A 22,786-nucleotide genomic window follows, 5' to 3' on the forward strand; every position below is an offset into this window, starting at 1 on the left:
CAACGATGTCAGAAAAGACCTAAAAAGAGAGCTGAGAAGAGTCAGGAGGAGACATGAGAAGTTGTTGGCGGATATGATCAGCGTTAAGCTAAGGCTTTCCATTGGTTAACCTAAGGCTTTCCATAGGTATGTCAGGAATAAAAGAATGACGAGAGTTAGCTTTGGGACAGTCAAGGATAATAGTGGGAAGTTGTGTGTGGAGTCAGAGGAGATAGGGGAAGCACTACGTAAACAGTGTTCGACAGTATTTGCTACAGAAAATGAAAATGTTGGCGAGGAAGATATAGAGACAATTGCGTCTAGACTGAGAAGAGATCGAGGTTCACAAGGAAGAGTTATTAGAAATACTGCAGAGTGTGAAAATAGAGTGTGAAAAAATCCCTGCGCCGGATGGGATCTATCTGATGTTGTTTAGCAAATGCACTGCAGGAAGGTACAAATCAAGCTGATGCTCACAACGGCTCGTTTTGAGCCGCTAATTGGCAGTGAAGTGGCGGCGTCAATAACAGCTGTCACGCATCTCGTCTTATTCCACACCCTGAGCTCGAAATGACCCGAGATCTCTCGCTGAGTTTCTGCAGGGTCTTGCTTGGACGACACCATGACACTTTTTCACTGCAGTGAATCATGAAATCGCGTCGTGACTGTGAATAAAACGATGGAAACTTCCAGCAGAGGAGGAGCCGACCCTGAAGCAGGCAGCTGAGGACAAATGTTTCTCCTTTGCCAGTGAAAGGCACTGCTTCAGAAATTGGAAGCTTCCAAGTGAAGCTGTGTTGGCGATTATCTTCGCTGCTTGCTCACCTTTTTAATTCTGATTCCGTGATAATCAATCACATTACATATCGACATGCTGCCAGCGTGTGACGTTACATTTGGGCCAGTGGCGTAATGGATAACGCGTCTGACTTCGGATCAGAAGATTGTAGGTTCGAGTCCTACCTGGCTCGTGGGGGAACGTCTCACTTTAACCGTGGTCCGTGTTGACGCTCCCCAATGAAGTCCTGGTCGGGATGGCGCTTCTGCAGTTAGAACTTGTGTTTGTTCTATTGTCCATTTCAAATTTCACCTCACCACAACGGACACTTCTGTCAGTCTCGGGTGTCTCCCTCTGTGGGTGGAAATGAGCATGAGCTCCTCAAAAGAGTTACAATTCGTTGTGAAAATGTCATACTTCTGTCCCATTATTGTGCCATTTAAGAACACAGGATAACCTCATTGACACTTGCCCTGGAAACATTAGAATACACAAGACTTTGAGCCAAAGTTGGAAACTGCGACTTGAATAGATGGTTCTCTGATTAGCCGCAATGCACAATGGGCAGAATGGCCTTTTCCCACTTTGTAAATCTTCGAAGACAAGTTGAAAATAATCTGCAACGAAAATGTTCAGAAAGGGGCTTTTATTTCGACCAAATACGATAGTACCTATCGCCTTGTCTTGTTATTTACTTGTGAGGTTTCGTTACTCTAAGCACCGTGGCCCGGATCCTATTCCCGCTCACGGAACGGTTGTCTTGTTCAGCAAACATATTGGTGTACCAGTACTTCTGCGGATTTTCCGATGCAAACAGGTCATTGGTTTTGTCCAAAACATTATGAAGGTTAACATAAAACAAACAGCTGCAGTTGCTGGAAATCTGAGCCAAAAACGAAAATAGTTTGCGGAACACATCAAGCCTGGCAACAGAAACGTCGACTTTGCTGCTCCTCGGATGCTGCCTTACCGACTGTGCTTTTCCAGCATCACTCTGATCTAAAATCTGGTTTCCAGCATCTGCAGTCCTCACTTTTACTTAGTTTCTTCAGTGTCGCTGGTTCCCAACTCAACAACTCCATCTCTAGCGGTTTCATGTCTGTTCCTCCATGCTGAGGAGCTGAAGAGTGAAGAAAATTAACTCACCCCATCCATCTCTGGGGTAATTGGGGACGGAAAAAGAATCTTATCACATTGAAATATATCTAGATACGACTTAATCCCTGTCTTTTATTGGGAACCATCTCTTTCATTGTAACCATGAGGAAAGACCATTTCGTTCGCCAGAATATGTCACAACGTTTGATTGTTTCTCGTCCAAGAACACTCAGATCAATAGCGCCCTTGATAAGCTCTGTTGGTCATGTTCTCAAAGAGATCTAGCAAATTGCCAAGTGCGATTTTCCTTTCAAAAAATAATTTTGACTAAGTTTGGCTGTAAATATCTTTTCCGAACTTTGTGCTTTTGTTCTTTTACATTGGTGTCCAGCAGCTTCCAAATGACAGCAAAGGTATGAAAGGAGATGGAAGCCTTGAGCCCATCACGTCAGCGACAGCTTTCAGTGCGGTGACAGGTCTCGTCTGTAGTCATGGCCGAGTGGTTAAGGCGATGGATTAGAAATCCATTGGGGTTTCCCCACGCAGGTTCGAATCCTGCTGACTACGTTCTGAATGCCTTCCTATTGGAGCAATTTTCGGTCAAAGTTCAGGAAACCTGCTTTGAAAACCAGGCCGGTCATTTGATGAGACTTGGGAAACTCGAGTTCTTCATCAGAAATGTTCCACATCTAAAACGTTATCCCTGTTTCTCTTTCCAGATACCCTGCTCGTCACGTCGGGTTTCAGCAGTTGTTATTGAACGTCCTGAGCGGAATTGCTGCTTTTCCTTTGATTCCTTTAATCCCAGTCCTCTGTTCACTGACTCTGATCAGTGGCAACACTTCTTCCTGCACGTCAAAGTGCTCGTTCCCCACCGCTCCCTCTCCCATCATTACAAACAATCGCAGGAAATTGCCACTTAACCGCCTTTGTTCCAAAGTGAAACTCACCAGCCTCGGGAATCTCTCCACCAAACGGGACTTCTCATGCCTGGACATGGTGCAAGCCAGAGAGTTGTGAAGAGATACTGTGAAAATATTGTCAATTGGCAGTTGGAAATATGTTTAGGAAGCAAACCATATAATCTAGGATCCAGCTTTGGAAATCTTGAGAAACTCTTTGGGAAATGGAATCAGAGGAGAATGAAGAAGTGTGAAATCTCGGACCGAGTAGAGGACGGGACATTGACTCTGATGTTCTCGGGACAGGAACTCATCTGAGACATTGAAAGAATTCTCGCTCCCGTACGTGAGGAATACAAACTTCATCTGGATTCTGGGACAATGAAAAACTCTGGAACACTCAAGACAATATCCAAATATTGACTGGGATCACTGCAGTACGACTACTATAGATGGGTCACATTTTGTCCAGTGTGGGCAGGAGGGCTTCCTGACACAGTATGTAGACAGGCCTTCAAGGGACGAAGCCACTTTAGATTTAATAGTGGGTAACGAGCCTGGCCAGGTTTTAGATTTGGAAGTAGGTGAGCACTTTGCAATGAGGAGCTTATTACGATGCAATGAGGTAGGATTTAGGAAGCGTAGAATGGTGTAGGAAACAGCAGGGGCTGAGCACATTAAAAATGTGGAGCTTATTCAAGGAAAAGCTCCTGTGTGTCCTAGATAAGTATGTACCTGTCAGACAGTGAGGAAGATATAGAACGCGTGAGCCGTGGTTTACTAAGGAAGAGGAATCCCTGGTCAAGAAGAACAAGAAGTCTTCTGTTAGGACAAAACGTGAAAACTCAGTTGGAGCGCTCGAGGGTTACAACGATGTCAGAAAAGACCTAAAAAGAGAGCTGAGAAGAGTCAGGAGGAGACATGAGAAGTTGTTGGCGGATATGATCAGCGTTAAGCTAAGGCTTTCCATTGGTTAACCTAAGGCTTTCCATAGGTATGTCAGGAATAAAAGAATGACGAGAGTTAGCTTTGGGACAGTCAAGGATAATAGTGGGAAGTTGTGTGTGGAGTCAGAGGAGATAGGGGAAGCACTACGTAAACAGTGTTCGACAGTATTTGCTACAGAAAATGAAAATGTTGGCGAGGAAGATATAGAGACAATTGCGTCTAGACTGAGAAGAGATCGAGGTTCACAAGGAAGAGTTATTAGAAATACTGCAGAGTGTGAAAATAGAGTGTGAAAAAATCCCTGCGCCGGATGGGATCTATCTGATGTTGTTTAGCAAATGCACTGCAGGAAGGTACAAATCAAGCTGATGCTCACAACGGCTCGTTTTGAGCCGCTAATTGGCAGTGAAGTGGCGGCGTCAATAACAGCTGTCACGCATCTCGTCTTATTCCACACCCTGAGCTCGAAATGACCCGAGATCTCTCGCTGAGTTTCTGCAGGGTCTTGCTTGGACGACACCATGACACTTTTTCACTGCAGTGAATCATGAAATCGCGTCGTGACTGTGAATAAAACGATGGAAACTTCCAGCAGAGGAGGAGCCGACCCTGAAGCAGGCAGCTGAGGACAAATGTTTCTCCTTTGCCAGTGAAAGGCACTGCTTCAGAAATTGGAAGCTTCCAAGTGAAGCTGTGTTGGCGATTATCTTCGCTGCTTGCTCACCTTTTTAATTCTGATTCCGTGATAATCAATCACATTACATATCGACATGCTGCCAGCGTGTGACGTTACATTTGGGCCAGTGGCGTAATGGATAACGCGTCTGACTTCGGATCAGAAGATTGTAGGTTCGAGTCCTACCTGGCTCGTGGGGGAACGTCTCACTTTAACCGTGGTCCGTGTTGACGCTCCCCAATGAAGTCCTGGTCGGGATGGCGCTTCTGCAGTTAGAACTTGTGTTTGTTCTATTGTCCATTTCAAATTTCACCTCACCACAACGGACACTTCTGTCAGTCTCGGGTGTCTCCCTCTGTGGGTGGAAATGAGCATGAGCTCCTCAAAAGAGTTACAATTCGTTGTGAAAATGTCATACTTCTGTCCCATTATTGTGCCATTTAAGAACACAGGATAACCTCATTGACACTTGCCCTGGAAACATTAGAATACACAAGACTTTGAGCCAAAGTTGGAAACTGCGACTTGAATAGATGGTTCTCTGATTAGCCGCAATGCACAATGGGCAGAATGGCCTTTTCCCACTTTGTAAATCTTCGAAGACAAGTTGAAAATAATCTGCAACGAAAATGTTCAGAAAGGGGCTTTTATTTCGACCAAATACGATAGTACCTATCGCCTTGTCTTGTTATTTACTTGTGAGGTTTCGTTACTCTAAGCACCGTGGCCCGGATCCTATTCCCGCTCACGGAACGGTTGTCTTGTTCAGCAAACATATTGGTGTACCAGTACTTCTGCGGATTTTCCGATGCAAACAGGTCATTGGTTTTGTCCAAAACATTATGAAGGTTAACATAAAACAAACAGCTGCAGTTGCTGGAAATCTGAGCCAAAAACGAAAATAGTTTGCGGAACACATCAAGCCTGGCAACAGAAACGTCGACTTTGCTGCTCCTCGGATGCTGCCTTACCGACTGTGCTTTTCCAGCATCACTCTGATCTAAAATCTGGTTTCCAGCATCTGCAGTCCTCACTTTTACTTAGTTTCTTCAGTGTCGCTGGTTCCCAACTCAACAACTCCATCTCTAGCGGTTTCATGTCTGTTCCTCCATGCTGAGGAGCTGAAGAGTGAAGAAAATTAACTCACCCCATCCATCTCTGGGGTAATTGGGGACGGAAAAAGAATCTTATCACATTGAAATATATCTAGATACGACTTAATCCCTGTCTTTTATTGGGAACCATCTCTTTCATTGTAACCATGAGGAAAGACCATTTCGTTCGCCAGAATATGTCACAACGTTTGATTGTTTCTCGTCCAAGAACACTCAGATCAATAGCGCCCTTGATAAGCTCTGTTGGTCATGTTCTCAAAGAGATCTAGCAAATTGCCAAGTGCGATTTTCCTTTCAAAAAATAATTTTGACTAAGTTTGGCTGTAAATATCTTTTCCGAACTTTGTGCTTTTGTTCTTTTACATTGGTGTCCAGCAGCTTCCAAATGACAGCAAAGGTATGAAAGGAGATGGAAGCCTTGAGCCCATCACGTCAGCGACAGCTTTCAGTGCGGTGACAGGTCTCGTCTGTAGTCATGGCCGAGTGGTTAAGGCGATGGATTAGAAATCCATTGGGGTTTCCCCACGCAGGTTCGAATCCTGCTGACTACGTTCTGAATGCCTTCCTATTGGAGCAATTTTCGGTCAAAGTTCAGGAAACCTGCTTTGAAAACCAGGCCGGTCATTTGATGAGACTTGGGAAACTCGAGTTCTTCATCAGAAATGTTCCACATCTAAAACGTTATCCCTGTTTCTCTTTCCAGATACCCTGCTCGTCACGTCGGGTTTCAGCAGTTGTTATTGAACGTCCTGAGCGGAATTGCTGCTTTTCCTTTGATTCCTTTAATCCCAGTCCTCTGTTCACTGACTCTGATCAGTGGCAACACTTCTTCCTGCACGTCAAAGTGCTCGTTCCCCACCGCTCCCTCTCCCATCATTACAAACAATCGCAGGAAATTGCCACTTAACCGCCTTTGTTCCAAAGTGAAACTCACCAGCCTCGGGAATCTCTCCACCAAACGGGACTTCTCATGCCTGGACATGGTGCAAGCCAGAGAGTTGTGAAGAGATACTGTGAAAATATTGTCAATTGGCAGTTGGAAATATGTTTAGGAAGCAAACCATATAATCTAGGATCCAGCTTTGGAAATCTTGAGAAACTCTTTGGGAAATGGAATCAGAGGAGAATGAAGAAGTGTGAAATCTCGGACCGAGTAGAGGACGGGACATTGACTCTGATGTTCTCGGGACAGGAACTCATCTGAGACATTGAAAGAATTCTCGCTCCCGTACGTGAGGAATACAAACTTCATCTGGATTCTGGGACAATGAAAAACTCTGGAACACTCAAGACAATATCCAAATATTGACTGGGATCACTGCAGTACGACTACTATAGATGGGTCACATTTTGTCCAGTGTGGGCAGGAGGGCTTCCTGACACAGTATGTAGACAGGCCTTCAAGGGACGAAGCCACTTTAGATTTAATAGTGGGTAACGAGCCTGGCCAGGTTTTAGATTTGGAAGTAGGTGAGCACTTTGCAATGAGGAGCTTATTACGATGCAATGAGGTAGGATTTAGGAAGCGTAGAATGGTGTAGGAAACAGCAGGGGCTGAGCACATTAAAAATGTGGAGCTTATTCAAGGAAAAGCTCCTGTGTGTCCTAGATAAGTATGTACCTGTCAGACAGTGAGGAAGATATAGAACGCGTGAGCCGTGGTTTACTAAGGAAGAGGAATCCCTGGTCAAGAAGAACAAGAAGTCTTCTGTTAGGACAAAACGTGAAAACTCAGTTGGAGCGCTCGAGGGTTACAACGATGTCAGAAAAGACCTAAAAAGAGAGCTGAGAAGAGTCAGGAGGAGACATGAGAAGTTGTTGGCGGATATGATCAGCGTTAAGCTAAGGCTTTCCATTGGTTAACCTAAGGCTTTCCATAGGTATGTCAGGAATAAAAGAATGACGAGAGTTAGCTTTGGGACAGTCAAGGATAATAGTGGGAAGTTGTGTGTGGAGTCAGAGGAGATAGGGGAAGCACTACGTAAACAGTGTTCGACAGTATTTGCTACAGAAAATGAAAATGTTGGCGAGGAAGATATAGAGACAATTGCGTCTAGACTGAGAAGAGATCGAGGTTCACAAGGAAGAGTTATTAGAAATACTGCAGAGTGTGAAAATAGAGTGTGAAAAAATCCCTGCGCCGGATGGGATCTATCTGATGTTGTTTAGCAAATGCACTGCAGGAAGGTACAAATCAAGCTGATGCTCACAACGGCTCGTTTTGAGCCGCTAATTGGCAGTGAAGTGGCGGCGTCAATAACAGCTGTCACGCATCTCGTCTTATTCCACACCCTGAGCTCGAAATGACCCGAGATCTCTCGCTGAGTTTCTGCAGGGTCTTGCTTGGACGACACCATGACACTTTTTCACTGCAGTGAATCATGAAATCGCGTCGTGACTGTGAATAAAACGATGGAAACTTCCAGCAGAGGAGGAGCCGACCCTGAAGCAGGCAGCTGAGGACAAATGTTTCTCCTTTGCCAGTGAAAGGCACTGCTTCAGAAATTGGAAGCTTCCAAGTGAAGCTGTGTTGGCGATTATCTTCGCTGCTTGCTCACCTTTTTAATTCTGATTCCGTGATAATCAATCACATTACATATCGACATGCTGCCAGCGTGTGACGTTACATTTGGGCCAGTGGCGTAATGGATAACGCGTCTGACTTCGGATCAGAAGATTGTAGGTTCGAGTCCTACCTGGCTCGTGGGGGAACGTCTCACTTTAACCGTGGTCCGTGTTGACGCTCCCCAATGAAGTCCTGGTCGGGATGGCGCTTCTGCAGTTAGAACTTGTGTTTGTTCTATTGTCCATTTCAAATTTCACCTCACCACAACGGACACTTCTGTCAGTCTCGGGTGTCTCCCTCTGTGGGTGGAAATGAGCATGAGCTCCTCAAAAGAGTTACAATTCGTTGTGAAAATGTCATACTTCTGTCCCATTATTGTGCCATTTAAGAACACAGGATAACCTCATTGACACTTGCCCTGGAAACATTAGAATACACAAGACTTTGAGCCAAAGTTGGAAACTGCGACTTGAATAGATGGTTCTCTGATTAGCCGCAATGCACAATGGGCAGAATGGCCTTTTCCCACTTTGTAAATCTTCGAAGACAAGTTGAAAATAATCTGCAACGAAAATGTTCAGAAAGGGGCTTTTATTTCGACCAAATACGATAGTACCTATCGCCTTGTCTTGTTATTTACTTGTGAGGTTTCGTTACTCTAAGCACCGTGGCCCGGATCCTATTCCCGCTCACGGAACGGTTGTCTTGTTCAGCAAACATATTGGTGTACCAGTACTTCTGCGGATTTTCCGATGCAAACAGGTCATTGGTTTTGTCCAAAACATTATGAAGGTTAACATAAAACAAACAGCTGCAGTTGCTGGAAATCTGAGCCAAAAACGAAAATAGTTTGCGGAACACATCAAGCCTGGCAACAGAAACGTCGACTTTGCTGCTCCTCGGATGCTGCCTTACCGACTGTGCTTTTCCAGCATCACTCTGATCTAAAATCTGGTTTCCAGCATCTGCAGTCCTCACTTTTACTTAGTTTCTTCAGTGTCGCTGGTTCCCAACTCAACAACTCCATCTCTAGCGGTTTCATGTCTGTTCCTCCATGCTGAGGAGCTGAAGAGTGAAGAAAATTAACTCACCCCATCCATCTCTGGGGTAATTGGGGACGGAAAAAGAATCTTATCACATTGAAATATATCTAGATACGACTTAATCCCTGTCTTTTATTGGGAACCATCTCTTTCATTGTAACCATGAGGAAAGACCATTTCGTTCGCCAGAATATGTCACAACGTTTGATTGTTTCTCGTCCAAGAACACTCAGATCAATAGCGCCCTTGATAAGCTCTGTTGGTCATGTTCTCAAAGAGATCTAGCAAATTGCCAAGTGCGATTTTCCTTTCAAAAAATAATTTTGACTAAGTTTGGCTGTAAATATCTTTTCCGAACTTTGTGCTTTTGTTCTTTTACATTGGTGTCCAGCAGCTTCCAAATGACAGCAAAGGTATGAAAGGAGATGGAAGCCTTGAGCCCATCACGTCAGCGACAGCTTTCAGTGCGGTGACAGGTCTCGTCTGTAGTCATGGCCGAGTGGTTAAGGCGATGGATTAGAAATCCATTGGGGTTTCCCCACGCAGGTTCGAATCCTGCTGACTACGTTCTGAATGCCTTCCTATTGGAGCAATTTTCGGTCAAAGTTCAGGAAACCTGCTTTGAAAACCAGGCCGGTCATTTGATGAGACTTGGGAAACTCGAGTTCTTCATCAGAAATGTTCCACATCTAAAACGTTATCCCTGTTTCTCTTTCCAGATACCCTGCTCGTCACGTCGGGTTTCAGCAGTTGTTATTGAACGTCCTGAGCGGAATTGCTGCTTTTCCTTTGATTCCTTTAATCCCAGTCCTCTGTTCACTGACTCTGATCAGTGGCAACACTTCTTCCTGCACGTCAAAGTGCTCGTTCCCCACCGCTCCCTCTCCATCATTACAAACAATCGCAGGAAATTGCCACTTAACCGCCTTTGTTCCAAAGTGAAACTCACCAGCCTCGGGAATCTCTCCACCAAACGGGACTTCTCATGCCTGGACATGGTGCAAGCCAGAGAGTTGTGAAGAGATACTGTGAAAATATTGTCAATTGGCAGTTGGAAATATGTTTAGGAAGCAAACCATATAATCTAGGATCCAGCTTTGGAAATCTTGAGAAACTCTTTGGGAAATGGAATCAGAGGAGAATGAAGAAGTGTGAAATCTCGGACCGAGTAGAGGACGGGACATTGACTCTGATGTTCTCGGGACAGGAACTCATCTGAGACATTGAAAGAATTCTCGCTCCCGTACGTGAGGAATACAAACTTCATCTGGATTCTGGGACAATGAAAAACTCTGGAACACTCAAGACAATATCCAAATATTGACTGGGATCACTGCAGTACGACTACTATAGATGGGTCACATTTTGTCCAGTGTGGGCAGGAGGGCTTCCTGACACAGTATGTAGACAGGCCTTCAAGGGACGAAGCCACTTTAGATTTAATAGTGGGTAACGAGCCTGGCCAGGTTTTAGATTTGGAAGTAGGTGAGCACTTTGCAATGAGGAGCTTATTACGATGCAATGAGGTAGGATTTAGGAAGCGTAGAATGGTGTAGGAAACAGCAGGGGCTGAGCACATTAAAAATGTGGAGCTTATTCAAGGAAAAGCTCCTGTGTGTCCTAGATAAGTATGTACCTGTCAGACAGTGAGGAAGATATAGAACGCGTGAGCCGTGGTTTACTAAGGAAGAGGAATCCCTGGTCAAGAAGAACAAGAAGTCTTCTGTTAGGACAAAACGTGAAAACTCAGTTGGAGCGCTCGAGGGTTACAACGATGTCAGAAAAGACCTAAAAAGAGAGCTGAGAAGAGTCAGGAGGAGACATGAGAAGTTGTTGGCGGATATGATCAGCGTTAAGCTAAGGCTTTCCATTGGTTAACCTAAGGCTTTCCATAGGTATGTCAGGAATAAAAGAATGACGAGAGTTAGCTTTGGGACAGTCAAGGATAATAGTGGGAAGTTGTGTGTGGAGTCAGAGGAGATAGGGGAAGCACTACGTAAACAGTGTTCGACAGTATTTGCTACAGAAAATGAAAATGTTGGCGAGGAAGATATAGAGACAATTGCGTCTAGACTGAGAAGAGATCGAGGTTCACAAGGAAGAGTTATTAGAAATACTGCAGAGTGTGAAAATAGAGTGTGAAAAAATCCCTGCGCCGGATGGGATCTATCTGATGTTGTTTAGCAAATGCACTGCAGGAAGGTACAAATCAAGCTGATGCTCACAACGGCTCGTTTTGAGCCGCTAATTGGCAGTGAAGTGGCGGCGTCAATAACAGCTGTCACGCATCTCGTCTTATTCCACACCCTGAGCTCGAAATGACCCGAGATCTCTCGCTGAGTTTCTGCAGGGTCTTGCTTGGACGACACCATGACACTTTTTCACTGCAGTGAATCATGAAATCGCGTCGTGACTGTGAATAAAACGATGGAAACTTCCAGCAGAGGAGGAGCCGACCCTGAAGCAGGCAGCTGAGGACAAATGTTTCTCCTTTGCCAGTGAAAGGCACTGCTTCAGAAATTGGAAGCTTCCAAGTGAAGCTGTGTTGGCGATTATCTTCGCTGCTTGCTCACCTTTTTAATTCTGATTCCGTGATAATCAATCACATTACATATCGACATGCTGCCAGCGTGTGACGTTACATTTGGGCCAGTGGCGTAATGGATAACGCGTCTGACTTCGGATCAGAAGATTGTAGGTTCGAGTCCTACCTGGCTCGTGGGGGAACGTCTCACTTTAACCGTGGTCCGTGTTGACGCTCCCCAATGAAGTCCTGGTCGGGATGGCGCTTCTGCAGTTAGAACTTGTGTTTGTTCTATTGTCCATTTCAAATTTCACCTCACCACAACGGACACTTCTGTCAGTCTCGGGTGTCTCCCTCTGTGGGTGGAAATGAGCATGAGCTCCTCAAAAGAGTTACAATTCGTTGTGAAAATGTCATACTTCTGTCCCATTATTGTGCCATTTAAGAACACAGGATAACCTCATTGACACTTGCCCTGGAAACATTAGAATACACAAGACTTTGAGCCAAAGTTGGAAACTGCGACTTGAATAGATGGTTCTCTGATTAGCCGCAATGCACAATGGGCAGAATGGCCTTTTCCCACTTTGTAAATCTTCGAAGACAAGTTGAAAATAATCTGCAACGAAAATGTTCAGAAAGGGGCTTTTATTTCGACCAAATACGATAGTACCTATCGCCTTGTCTTGTTATTTACTTGTGAGGTTTCGTTACTCTAAGCACCGTGGCCCGGATCCTATTCCCGCTCACGGAACGGTTGTCTTGTTCAGCAAACATATTGGTGTACCAGTACTTCTGCGGATTTTCCGATGCAAACAGGTCATTGGTTTTGTCCAAAACATTATGAAGGTTAACATAAAACAAACAGCTGCAGTTGCTGGAAATCTGAGCCAAAAACGAAAATAGTTTGCGGAACACATCAAGCCTGGCAACAGAAACGTCGACTTTGCTGCTCCTCGGATGCTGCCTTACCGACTGTGCTTTTCCAGCATCACTCTGATCTAAAATCTGGTTTCCAGCATCTGCAGTCCTCACTTTTACTTAGTTTCTTCAGTGTCGCTGGTTCCCAACTCAACAACTCCATCTCTAGCGGTTTCATGTCTGTTCCTCCATGCTGAGGAGCTGAAGAGTGAAGAAAATTAACTCACCCCATCCATCTCTGGGGTAATTGGGGACGGAAAAAGAATCTTATCACATTGAAATATATCTAGATACGACTTAATCCCTGTCTTTTATTGGGAACCATCTCTTTCATTGTAACCATGAGGAAAGACCATTTCGTTCGCCAGAATATGTCACAACGTTTGATTGTTTCTCGTCCAAGAACACTCAGATCAATAGCGCCCTTGATAAGCTCTGTTGGTCATGTTCTCAAAGAGATCTAGCAAATTGCCAAGTGCGATTTTCCTTTCAAAAAATAATTTTGACTAAGTTTGGCTGTAAATATCTTTTCCGAACTTTGTGCTTTTGTTCTTTTACATTGGTGTCCAGCAGCTTCCAAATGACAGCAAAGGTATGAAAGGAGATGGAAGCCTTGAGCCCATCACGTCAGCGACAGCTTTCAGTGCGGTGACAGGTCTCGTCTGTAGTCATGGCCGAGTGGTTAAGGCGATGGATTAGAAATCCATTGGGGTTTCCCCACGCAGGTTCGAATCCTGCTGACTACGTTCTGAATGCCTTCCTATTGGAGCAATTTTCGGTCAAAGTTCAGGAAACCTGCTTTGAAAACCAGGCCGGTCATTTGATGAGACTTGGGAAACTCGAGTTCTTCATCAGAAATGTTCCACATCTAAAACGTTATCCCTGTTTCTCTTTCCAGATACCCTGCTCGTCACGTCGGGTTTCAGCAGTTGTTATTGAACGTCCTGAGCGGAATTGCTGCTTTTCCTTTGATTCCTTTAATCCCAGTCCTCTGTTCACTGACTCTGATCAGTGGCAACACTTCTTCCTGCACGTCAAAGTGCTCGTTCCCCACCGCTCCCTCTCCCATCATTACAAACAATCGCAGGAAATTGCCACTTAACCGCCTTTGTTCCAAAGTGAAACTCACCAGCCTCGGGAATCTCTCCACCAAACGGGACTTCTCATGCCTGGACATGGTGCAAGCCAGAGAGTTGTGAAGAGATACTGTGAAAATATTGTCAATTGGCAGTTGGAAATATGTTTAGGAAGCAAACCATATAATCTAGGATCCAGCTTTGGAAATCTTGAGAAACTCTTTGGGAAATGGAATCAGAGGAGAATGAAGAAGTGTGAAATCTCGGACCGAGTAGAGGACGGGACATTGACTCTGATGTTCTCGGGACAGGAACTCATCTGAGACATTGAAAGAATTCTCGCTCCCGTACGTGAGGAATACAAACTTCATCTGGATTCTGGGACAATGAAAAACTCTGGAACACTCAAGACAATATCCAAATATTGACTGGGATCACTGCAGTACGACTACTATAGATGGGTCACATTTTGTCCAGTGTGGGCAGGAGGGCTTCCTGACACAGTATGTAGACAGGCCTTCAAGGGACGAAGCCACTTTAGATTTAATAGTGGGTAACGAGCCTGGCCAGGTTTTAGATTTGGAAGTAGGTGAGCACTTTGCAATGAGGAGCTTATTACGATGCAATGAGGTAGGATTTAGGAAGCGTAGAATGGTGTAGGAAACAGCAGGGGCTGAGCACATTAAAAATGTGGAGCTTATTCAAGGAAAAGCTCCTGTGTGTCCTAGATAAGTATGTACCTGTCAGACAGTGAGGAAGATATAGAACGCGTGAGCCGTGGTTTACTAAGGAAGAGGAATCCCTGGTCAAGAAGAACAAGAAGTCTTCTGTTAGGACAAAACGTGAAAACTCAGTTGGAGCGCTCGAGGGTTACAACGATGTCAGAAAAGACCTAAAAAGAGAGCTGAGAAGAGTCAGGAGGAGACATGAGAAGTTGTTGGCGGATATGATCAGCGTTAAGCTAAGGCTTTCCATTGGTTAACCTAAGGCTTTCCATAGGTATGTCAGGAATAAAAGAATGACGAGAGTTAGCTTTGGGACAGTCAAGGATAATAGTGGGAAGTTGTGTGTGGAGTCAGAGGAGATAGGGGAAGCACTACGTAAACAGTGTTCGACAGTATTTGCTACAGAAAATGAAAATGTTGGCGAGGAAGATATAGAGACAATTGCGTCTAGACTGAGAAGAGATCGAGGTTCACAAGGAAGAGTTATTAGAAATACTGCAGAGTGTGAAAATAGAGTGTGAAAAAATCCCTGCGCCGGATGGGATCTATCTGATGTTGTTTAGCAAATGCACTGCAGGAAGGTACAAATCAAGCTGATGCTCACAACGGCTCGTTTTGAGCCGCTAATTGGCAGTGAAGTGGCGGCGTCAATAACAGCTGTCACGCATCTCGTCTTATTCCACACCCTGAGCTCGAAATGACCCGAGATCTCTCGCTGAGTTTCTGCAGGGTCTTGCTTGGACGACACCATGACACTTTTTCACTGCAGTGAATCATGAAATCGCGTCGTGACTGTGAATAAAACGATGGAAACTTCCAGCAGAGGAGGAGCCGACCCTGAAGCAGGCAGCTGAGGACAAATGTTTCTCCTTTGCCAGTGAAAGGCACTGCTTCAGAAATTGGAAGCTTCCAAGTGAAGCTGTGTTGGCGATTATCTTCGCTGCTTGCTCACCTTTTTAATTCTGATTCCGTGATAATCAATCACATTACATATCGACATGCTGCCAGCGTGTGACGTTACATTTGGGCCAGTGGCGTAATGGATAACGCGTCTGACTTCGGATCAGAAGATTGTAGGTTCGAGTCCTACCTGGCTCGTGGGGGAACGTCTCACTTTAACCGTGGTCCGTGTTGACGCTCCCCAATGAAGTCCTGGTCGGGATGGCGCTTCTGCAGTTAGAACTTGTGTTTGTTCTATTGTCCATTTCAAATTTCACCTCACCACAACGGACACTTCTGTCAGTCTCGGGTGTCTCCCTCTGTGGGTGGAAATGAGCATGAGCTCCTCAAAAGAGTTACAATTCGTTGTGAAAATGTCATACTTCTGTCCCATTATTGTGCCATTTAAGAACACAGGATAACCTCATTGACACTTGCCCTGGAAACATTAGAATACACAAGACTTTGAGCCAAAGTTGGAAACTGCGACTTGAATAGATGGTTCTCTGATTAGCCGCAATGCACAATGGGCAGAATGGCCTTTTCCCACTTTGTAAATCTTCGAAGACAAGTTGAAAATAATCTGCAACGAAAATGTTCAGAAAGGGGCTTTTATTTCGACCAAATACGATAGTACCTATCGCCTTGTCTTGTTATTTACTTGTGAGGTTTCGTTACTCTAAGCACCGTGGCCCGGATCCTATTCCCGCTCACGGAACGGTTGTCTTGTTCAGCAAACATATTGGTGTACCAGTACTTCTGCGGATTTTCCGATGCAAACAGGTCATTGGTTTTGTCCAAAACATTATGAAGGTTAACATAAAACAAACAGCTGCAGTTGCTGGAAATCTGAGCCAAAAACGAAAATAGTTTGCGGAACACATCAAGCCTGGCAACAGAAACGTCGACTTTGCTGCTCCTCGGATGCTGCCTTACCGACTGTGCTTTTCCAGCATCACTCTGATCTAAAATCTGGTTTCCAGCATCTGCAGTCCTCACTTTTACTTAGTTTCTTCAGTGTCGCTGGTTCCCAACTCAACAACTCCATCTCTAGCGGTTTCATGTCTGTTCCTCCATGCTGAGGAGCTGAAGAGTGAAGAAAATTAACTCACCCCATCCATCTCTGGGGTAATTGGGGACGGAAAAAGAATCTTATCACATTGAAATATATCTAGATACGACTTAATCCCTGTCTTTTATTGGGAACCATCTCTTTCATTGTAACCATGAGGAAAGACCATTTCGTTCGCCAGAATATGTCACAACGTTTGATTGTTTCTCGTCCAAGAACACTCAGATCAATAGCGCCCTTGATAAGCTCTGTTGGTCATGTTCTCAAAGAGATCTAGCAAATTGCCAAGTGCGATTTTCCTTTCAAAAAATAATTTTGACTAAGTTTGGCTGTAAATATCTTTTCCGAACTTTGTGCTTTTGTTCTTTTACATTGGTGTCCAGCAGCTTCCAAATGACAGCAAAGGTATGAAAGGAGATGGAAGCCTTGAGCCCATCACGTCAGCGACAGCTTTCAGTGAGGTGACAGGACTCGTCTGTAGTCATGGCCGAGTGGTTAAGGCGATGGATTAGAAATCCATTGGGGTTTCCCCACGCAGGTTCGAATCCTGCTGACTACGTTCTGAATGCCTTCCTATTGGAGCAATTTTCGGTCAAAGTTCAGGAAACCTGCTTTGAAAACCAGGCCGGTCATTTGATGAGACTTGGGAAACTCGAGTTCTTCATCAGAAATGTTCCACATCTAAAACGTTATCCCTGTTTCTCTTTCCAGATACCCTGCTCGTCACGTCGGGTTTCAGCAGTTGTTATTGAACGTCCTGAGCGGAATTGCTGCTTTTCCTTTGATTCCTTTAATCCCAGTCCTCTGTTCACTGACTCTGATCAGTGGCAACACTTCTTCCTGCACGTCAAAGTGCTCGTTCCCCACCGCTCCCTCTCCCATCATTACAAACAATCGCAGGAAATTGCCACTTAACCGCCTTTGTTCCAAAGTGAAACTCACCAGCCTCGGGAATCTCTCCACCAAACGGGACTTCTCATGCCTGGACATGGTGCAAGCCAGAGAGTTGTGAAGAGATACTGTGAAAATATTGTCAATTGGCAGTTGGAAATATGTTTAGGAAGCAAACCATATAATCTAGGATCCAGCTTTGGAAATCTTGAGAAACTCTTTGGGAAATGGAATCAGAGGAGAATGAAGAAGTGTGAAATCTCGGACCGAGTAGAGGACGGGACATTGACTCTGATGTTCTCGGGACAGGAACTCATCTGAGACATTGAAAGAATTCTCGCTCCCGTACGTGAGGAATACAAACTTCATCTGGATTCTGGGACAATGAAAAACTCTGGAACACTCAAGACAATATCCAAATATTGACTGGGATCACTGCAGTACGACTACTATAGATGGGTCACATTTTGTCCAGTGTGGGCAGGAGGGCTTCCTGACACAGTATGTAGACAGGCCTTCAAGGGACGAAGCCACTTTAGATTTAATAGTGGGTAACGAGCCTGGCCAGGTTTTAGATTTGGAAGTAGGTGAGCACTTTGCAATGAGGAGCTTATTACGATGCAATGAGGTAGGATTTAGGAAGCGTAGAATGGTGTAGGAAACAGCAGGGGCTGAGCACATTAAAAATGTGGAGCTTATTCAAGGAAAAGCTCCTGTGTGTCCTAGATAAGTATGTACCTGTCAGACAGTGAGGAAGATATAGAACGCGTGAGCCGTGGTTTACTAAGGAAGAGGAATCCCTGGTCAAGAAGAACAAGAAGTCTTCTGTTAGGACAAAACGTGAAAACTCAGTTGGAGCGCTCGAGGGTTACAACGATGTCAGAAAAGACCTAAAAAGAGAGCTGAGAAGAGTCAGGAGGAGACATGAGAAGTTGTTGGCGGATATGATCAGCGTTAAGCTAAGGCTTTCCATTGGTTAACCTAAGGCTTTCCATAGGTATGTCAGGAATAAAAGAATGACGAGAGTTAGCTTTGGGACAGTCAAGGATAATAGTGGGAAGTTGTGTGTGGAGTCAGAGGAGATAGGGGAAGCACTACGTAAACAGTGTTCGACAGTATTTGCTACAGAAAATGAAAATGTTGGCGAGGAAGATATAGAGACAATTGCGTCTAGACTGAGAAGAGATCGAGGTTCACAAGGAAGAGTTATTAGAAATACTGCAGAGTGTGAAAATAGAGTGTGAAAAAATCCCTGCGCCGGATGGGATCTATCTGATGTTGTTTAGCAAATGCACTGCAGGAAGGTACAAATCAAGCTGATGCTCACAACGGCTCGTTTTGAGCCGCTAATTGGCAGTGAAGTGGCGGCGTCAATAACAGCTGTCACGCATCTCGTCTTATTCCACACCCTGAGCTCGAAATGACCCGAGATCTCTCGCTGAGTTTCTGCAGGGTCTTGCTTGGACGACACCATGACACTTTTTCACTGCAGTGAATCATGAAATCGCGTCGTGACTGTGAATAAAACGATGGAAACTTCCAGCAGAGGAGGAGCCGACCCTGAAGCAGGCAGCTGAGGACAAATGTTTCTCCTTTGCCAGTGAAAGGCACTGCTTCAGAAATTGGAAGCTTCCAAGTGAAGCTGTGTTGGCGATTATCTTCGCTGCTTGCTCACCTTTTTAATTCTGATTCCGTGATAATCAATCACATTACATATCGACATGCTGCCAGCGTGTGACGTTACATTTGGGCCAGTGGCGTAATGGATAACGCGTCTGACTTCGGATCAGAAGATTGTAGGTTCGAGTCCTACCTGGCTCGTGGGGGAACGTCTCACTTTAACCGTGGTCCGTGTTGACGCTCCCCAATGAAGTCCTGGTCGGGATGGCGCTTCTGCAGTTAGAACTTGTGTTTGTTCTATTGTCCATTTCAAATTTCACCTCACCACAACGGACACTTCTGTCAGTCTCGGGTGTCTCCCTCTGTGGGTGGAAATGAGCATGAGCTCCTCAAAAGAGTTACAATTCGTTGTGAAAATGTCATACTTCTGTCCCATTATTGTGCCATTTAAGAACACAGGATAACCTCATTGACACTTGCCCTGGAAACATTAGAATACACAAGACTTTGAGCCAAAGTTGGAAACTGCGACTTGAATAGATGGTTCTCTGATTAGCCGCAATGCACAATGGGCAGAATGGCCTTTTCCCACTTTGTAAATCTTCGAAGACAAGTTGAAAATAATCTGCAACGAAAATGTTCAGAAAGGGGCTTTTATTTCGACCAAATACGATAGTACCTATCGCCTTGTCTTGTTATTTACTTGTGAGGTTTCGTTACTCTAAGCACCGTGGCCCGGATCCTATTCCCGCTCACGGAACGGTTGTCTTGTTCAGCAAACATATTGGTGTACCAGTACTTCTGCGGATTTTCCGATGCAAACAGGTCATTGGTTTTGTCCAAAACATTATGAAGGTTAACATAAAACAAACAGCTGCAGTTGCTGGAAATCTGAGCCAAAAACGAAAATAGTTTGCGGAACACATCAAGCCTGGCAACAGAAACGTCGACTTTGCTGCTCCTCGGATGCTGCCTTACCGACTGTGCTTTTCCAGCATCACTCTGATCTAAAATCTGGTTTCCAGCATCTGCAGTCCTCACTTTTACTTAGTTTCTTCAGTGTCGCTGGTTCCCAACTCAACAACTCCATCTCTAGCGGTTTCATGTCTGTTCCTCCATGCTGAGGAGCTGAAGAGTGAAGAAAATTAACTCACCCCATCCATCTCTGGGGTAATTGGGGACGGAAAAAGAATCTTATCACATTGAAATATATCTAGATACGACTTAATCCCTGTCTTTTATTGGGAACCATCTCTTTCATTGTAACCATGAGGAAAGACCATTTCGTTCGCCAGAATATGTCACAACGTTTGATTGTTTCTCGTCCAAGAACACTCAGATCAATAGCGCCCTTGATAAGCTCTGTTGGTCATGTTCTCAAAGAGATCTAGCAAATTGCCAAGTGCGATTTTCCTTTCAAAAAATAATTTTGACTAAGTTTGGCTGTAAATATCTTTTCCGAACTTTGTGCTTTTGTTCTTTTACATTGGTGTCCAGCAGCTTCCAAATGACAGCAAAGGTATGAAAGGAGATGGAAGCCTTGAGCCCATCACGTCAGCGACAGCTTTCAGTGAGGTGACAGGACTCGTCTGTAGTCATGGCCGAGTGGTTAAGGCGATGGATTAGAAATCCATTGGGGTTTCCCCACGCAGGTTCGAATCCTGCTGACTACGTTCTGAATGCCTTCCTATTGGAGCAATTTTCGGTCAAAGTTCAGGAAACCTGCTTTGAAAACCAGGCCGGTCATTTGATGAGACTTGGGAAACTCGAGTTCTTCATCAGAAATGTTCCACATCTAAAACGTTATCCCTGTTTCTCTTTCCAGATACCCTGCTCGTCACGTCGGGTTTCAGCAGTTGTTATTGAACGTCCTGAGCGGAATTGCTGCTTTTCCTTTGATTCCTTTAATCCCAGTCCTCTGTTCACTGACTCTGATCAGTGGCAACACTTCTTCCTGCACGTCAAAGTGCTCGTTCCCCACCGCTCCCTCTCCCATCATTACAAACAATCGCAGGAAATTGCCACTTAACCGCCTTTGTTCCAAAGTGAAACTCACCAGCCTCGGGAATATCTCCACCAAACGGGACTTCTCATGCCTGGACATGGTGCAAGCCAGAGAGTTGTGAAGAGATACTGTGAAAATATTGTCAATTGGCAGTTGGAAATATGTTTAGGAAGCAAACCATATAATCTAGGATCCAGCTTTGGAAATCTTGAGAAACTCTTTGGGAAATGGAATCAGAGGAGAATGAAGAAGTGTGAAATCTCGGACCGAGTAGAGGACGGGACATTGACTCTGATGTTCTCGGGACAGGAACTCATCTGAGACATTGAAAGAATTCTCGCTCCCGTACGTGAGGAATACAAACTTCATCTGGATTCTGGGACAATGAAAAACTCTGGAACACTCAAGACAATATCCAAATATTGACTGGGATCACTGCAGTACGACTACTATAGATGGGTCACATTTTGTCCAGTGTGGGCAGGAGGGCTTCCTGACACAGTATGTAGACAGGCCTTCAAGGGACGAAGCCACTTTAGATTTAATAGTGGGTAACGAGCCTGGCCAGGTTTTAGATTTGGAAGTAGGTGAGCACTTTGCAATGAGGAGCTTATTACGATGCAATGAGGTAGGATTTAGGAAGCGTAGAATGGTGTAGGAAACAGCAGGGGCTGAGCACATTAAAAATGTGGAGCTTATTCAAGGAAAAGCTCCTGTGTGTCCTAGATAAGTATGTACCTGTCAGACAGTGAGGAAGATATAGAACGCGTGAGCCGTGGTTTACTAAGGAAGAGGAATCCCTGGTCAAGAAGAACAAGAAGTCTTCTGTTAGGACAAAACGTGAAAACTCAGTTGGAGCGCTCGAGGGTTACAACGATGTCAGAAAAGACCTAAAAAGAGAGCTGAGAAGAGTCAGGAGGAGACATGAGAAGTTGTTGGCGGATATGATCAGCGTTAAGCTAAGGCTTTCCATTGGTTAACCTAAGGCTTTCCATAGGTATGTCAGGAATAAAAGAATGACGAGAGTTAGCTTTGGGACAGTCAAGGATAATAGTGGGAAGTTGTGTGTGGAGTCAGAGGAGATAGGGGAAGCACTACGTAAACAGTGTTCGACAGTATTTGCTACAGAAAATGAAAATGTTGGCGAGGAAGATATAGAGACAATTGCGTCTAGACTGAGAAGAGATCGAGGTTCACAAGGAAGAGTTATTAGAAATACTGCAGAGTGTGAAAATAGAGTGTGAAAAAATCCCTGCGCCGGATGGGATCTATCTGATGTTGTTTAGCAAATGCACTGCAGGAAGGTACAAATCAAGCTGATGCTCACAACGGCTCGTTTTGAGCCGCTAATTGGCAGTGAAGTGGCGGCGTCAATAACAGCTGTCACGCATCTCGTCTTATTCCACACCCTGAGCTCGAAATGACCCGAGATCTCTCGCTGAGTTTCTGCAGGGTCTTGCTTGGACGACACCATGACACTTTTTCACTGCAGTGAATCATGAAATCGCGTCGTGACTGTGAATAAAACGATGGAAACTTCCAGCAGAGGAGGAGCCGACCCTGAAGCAGGCAGCTGAGGACAAATGTTTCTCCTTTGCCAGTGAAAGGCACTGCTTCAGAAATTGGAAGCTTCCAAGTGAAGCTGTGTTGGCGATTATCTTCGCTGCTTGCTCACCTTTTAATTCTGATTCCGTGATAATCAATCACATTACATATCGACATGCTGCCAGCGTGTGACGTTACATTTGGGCCAGTGGCGTAATGGATAACGCGTCTGACTTCGGATCAGAAGATTGTAGGTTCGAGTCCTACCTGGCTCGTGGGGGAACGTCTCACTTTAACCGTGGTCCGTGTTGACGCTCCCCAATGAAGTCCTGGTCGGGATGGCGCTTCTGCAGTTAGAACTTG

The 22,786-nt window shown here is 44.9% G+C and overlaps 13 non-coding genes across 13 annotated transcripts; all 13 read left to right on the forward strand.

Annotated features, from left to right (window-relative positions):
• Nucleotides 1–877: 877 nt before the first annotated feature.
• trnar-ucg (transfer RNA arginine (anticodon UCG)) lies at nucleotides 878–950 on the forward strand. The gene has a single exon. It is a non-coding gene; the product is annotated as a tRNA-Arg (tRNA).
• A 1,390-nt stretch (nucleotides 951–2,340) lies between these two features.
• trnas-aga (transfer RNA serine (anticodon AGA)) lies at nucleotides 2,341–2,422 on the forward strand. The gene has a single exon. It is a non-coding gene; the product is annotated as a tRNA-Ser (tRNA).
• A 2,080-nt stretch (nucleotides 2,423–4,502) lies between these two features.
• Nucleotides 4,503–4,575, forward strand: trnar-ucg (transfer RNA arginine (anticodon UCG)). Its single transcript has one exon. It is a non-coding gene; the product is annotated as a tRNA-Arg (tRNA).
• A 1,390-nt stretch (nucleotides 4,576–5,965) lies between these two features.
• On the forward strand, nucleotides 5,966–6,047 carry trnas-aga (transfer RNA serine (anticodon AGA)). Its single transcript has one exon. It is a non-coding gene; the product is annotated as a tRNA-Ser (tRNA).
• A 2,080-nt stretch (nucleotides 6,048–8,127) lies between these two features.
• Nucleotides 8,128–8,200, forward strand: trnar-ucg (transfer RNA arginine (anticodon UCG)). Its single transcript has one exon. It is a non-coding gene; the product is annotated as a tRNA-Arg (tRNA).
• Nucleotides 8,201–9,590: 1,390 nt separating this feature from the next.
• Nucleotides 9,591–9,672, forward strand: trnas-aga (transfer RNA serine (anticodon AGA)). The gene has a single exon. It is a non-coding gene; the product is annotated as a tRNA-Ser (tRNA).
• Nucleotides 9,673–11,751: 2,079 nt separating this feature from the next.
• trnar-ucg (transfer RNA arginine (anticodon UCG)) lies at nucleotides 11,752–11,824 on the forward strand. Its single transcript has one exon. It is a non-coding gene; the product is annotated as a tRNA-Arg (tRNA).
• A 1,390-nt stretch (nucleotides 11,825–13,214) lies between these two features.
• Nucleotides 13,215–13,296, forward strand: trnas-aga (transfer RNA serine (anticodon AGA)). Its single transcript has one exon. It is a non-coding gene; the product is annotated as a tRNA-Ser (tRNA).
• A 2,080-nt stretch (nucleotides 13,297–15,376) lies between these two features.
• Nucleotides 15,377–15,449, forward strand: trnar-ucg (transfer RNA arginine (anticodon UCG)). Its single transcript has one exon. It is a non-coding gene; the product is annotated as a tRNA-Arg (tRNA).
• A 1,390-nt stretch (nucleotides 15,450–16,839) lies between these two features.
• Nucleotides 16,840–16,921, forward strand: trnas-aga (transfer RNA serine (anticodon AGA)). The gene has a single exon. It is a non-coding gene; the product is annotated as a tRNA-Ser (tRNA).
• A 2,080-nt stretch (nucleotides 16,922–19,001) lies between these two features.
• trnar-ucg (transfer RNA arginine (anticodon UCG)) lies at nucleotides 19,002–19,074 on the forward strand. Its single transcript has one exon. It is a non-coding gene; the product is annotated as a tRNA-Arg (tRNA).
• Nucleotides 19,075–20,464: 1,390 nt separating this feature from the next.
• Nucleotides 20,465–20,546, forward strand: trnas-aga (transfer RNA serine (anticodon AGA)). Its single transcript has one exon. It is a non-coding gene; the product is annotated as a tRNA-Ser (tRNA).
• Nucleotides 20,547–22,625: 2,079 nt separating this feature from the next.
• Nucleotides 22,626–22,698, forward strand: trnar-ucg (transfer RNA arginine (anticodon UCG)). Its single transcript has one exon. It is a non-coding gene; the product is annotated as a tRNA-Arg (tRNA).
• Nucleotides 22,699–22,786: the final 88 nt, after the last annotated feature.

This window comes from Hemiscyllium ocellatum, unplaced genomic scaffold (genome assembly GCF_020745735.1).
Source record: "Hemiscyllium ocellatum isolate sHemOce1 unplaced genomic scaffold, sHemOce1.pat.X.cur. scaffold_2082_pat_ctg1, whole genome shotgun sequence".
In the NCBI taxonomy this organism is placed as follows: domain Eukaryota; kingdom Metazoa; phylum Chordata; class Chondrichthyes; order Orectolobiformes; family Hemiscylliidae; genus Hemiscyllium; species Hemiscyllium ocellatum.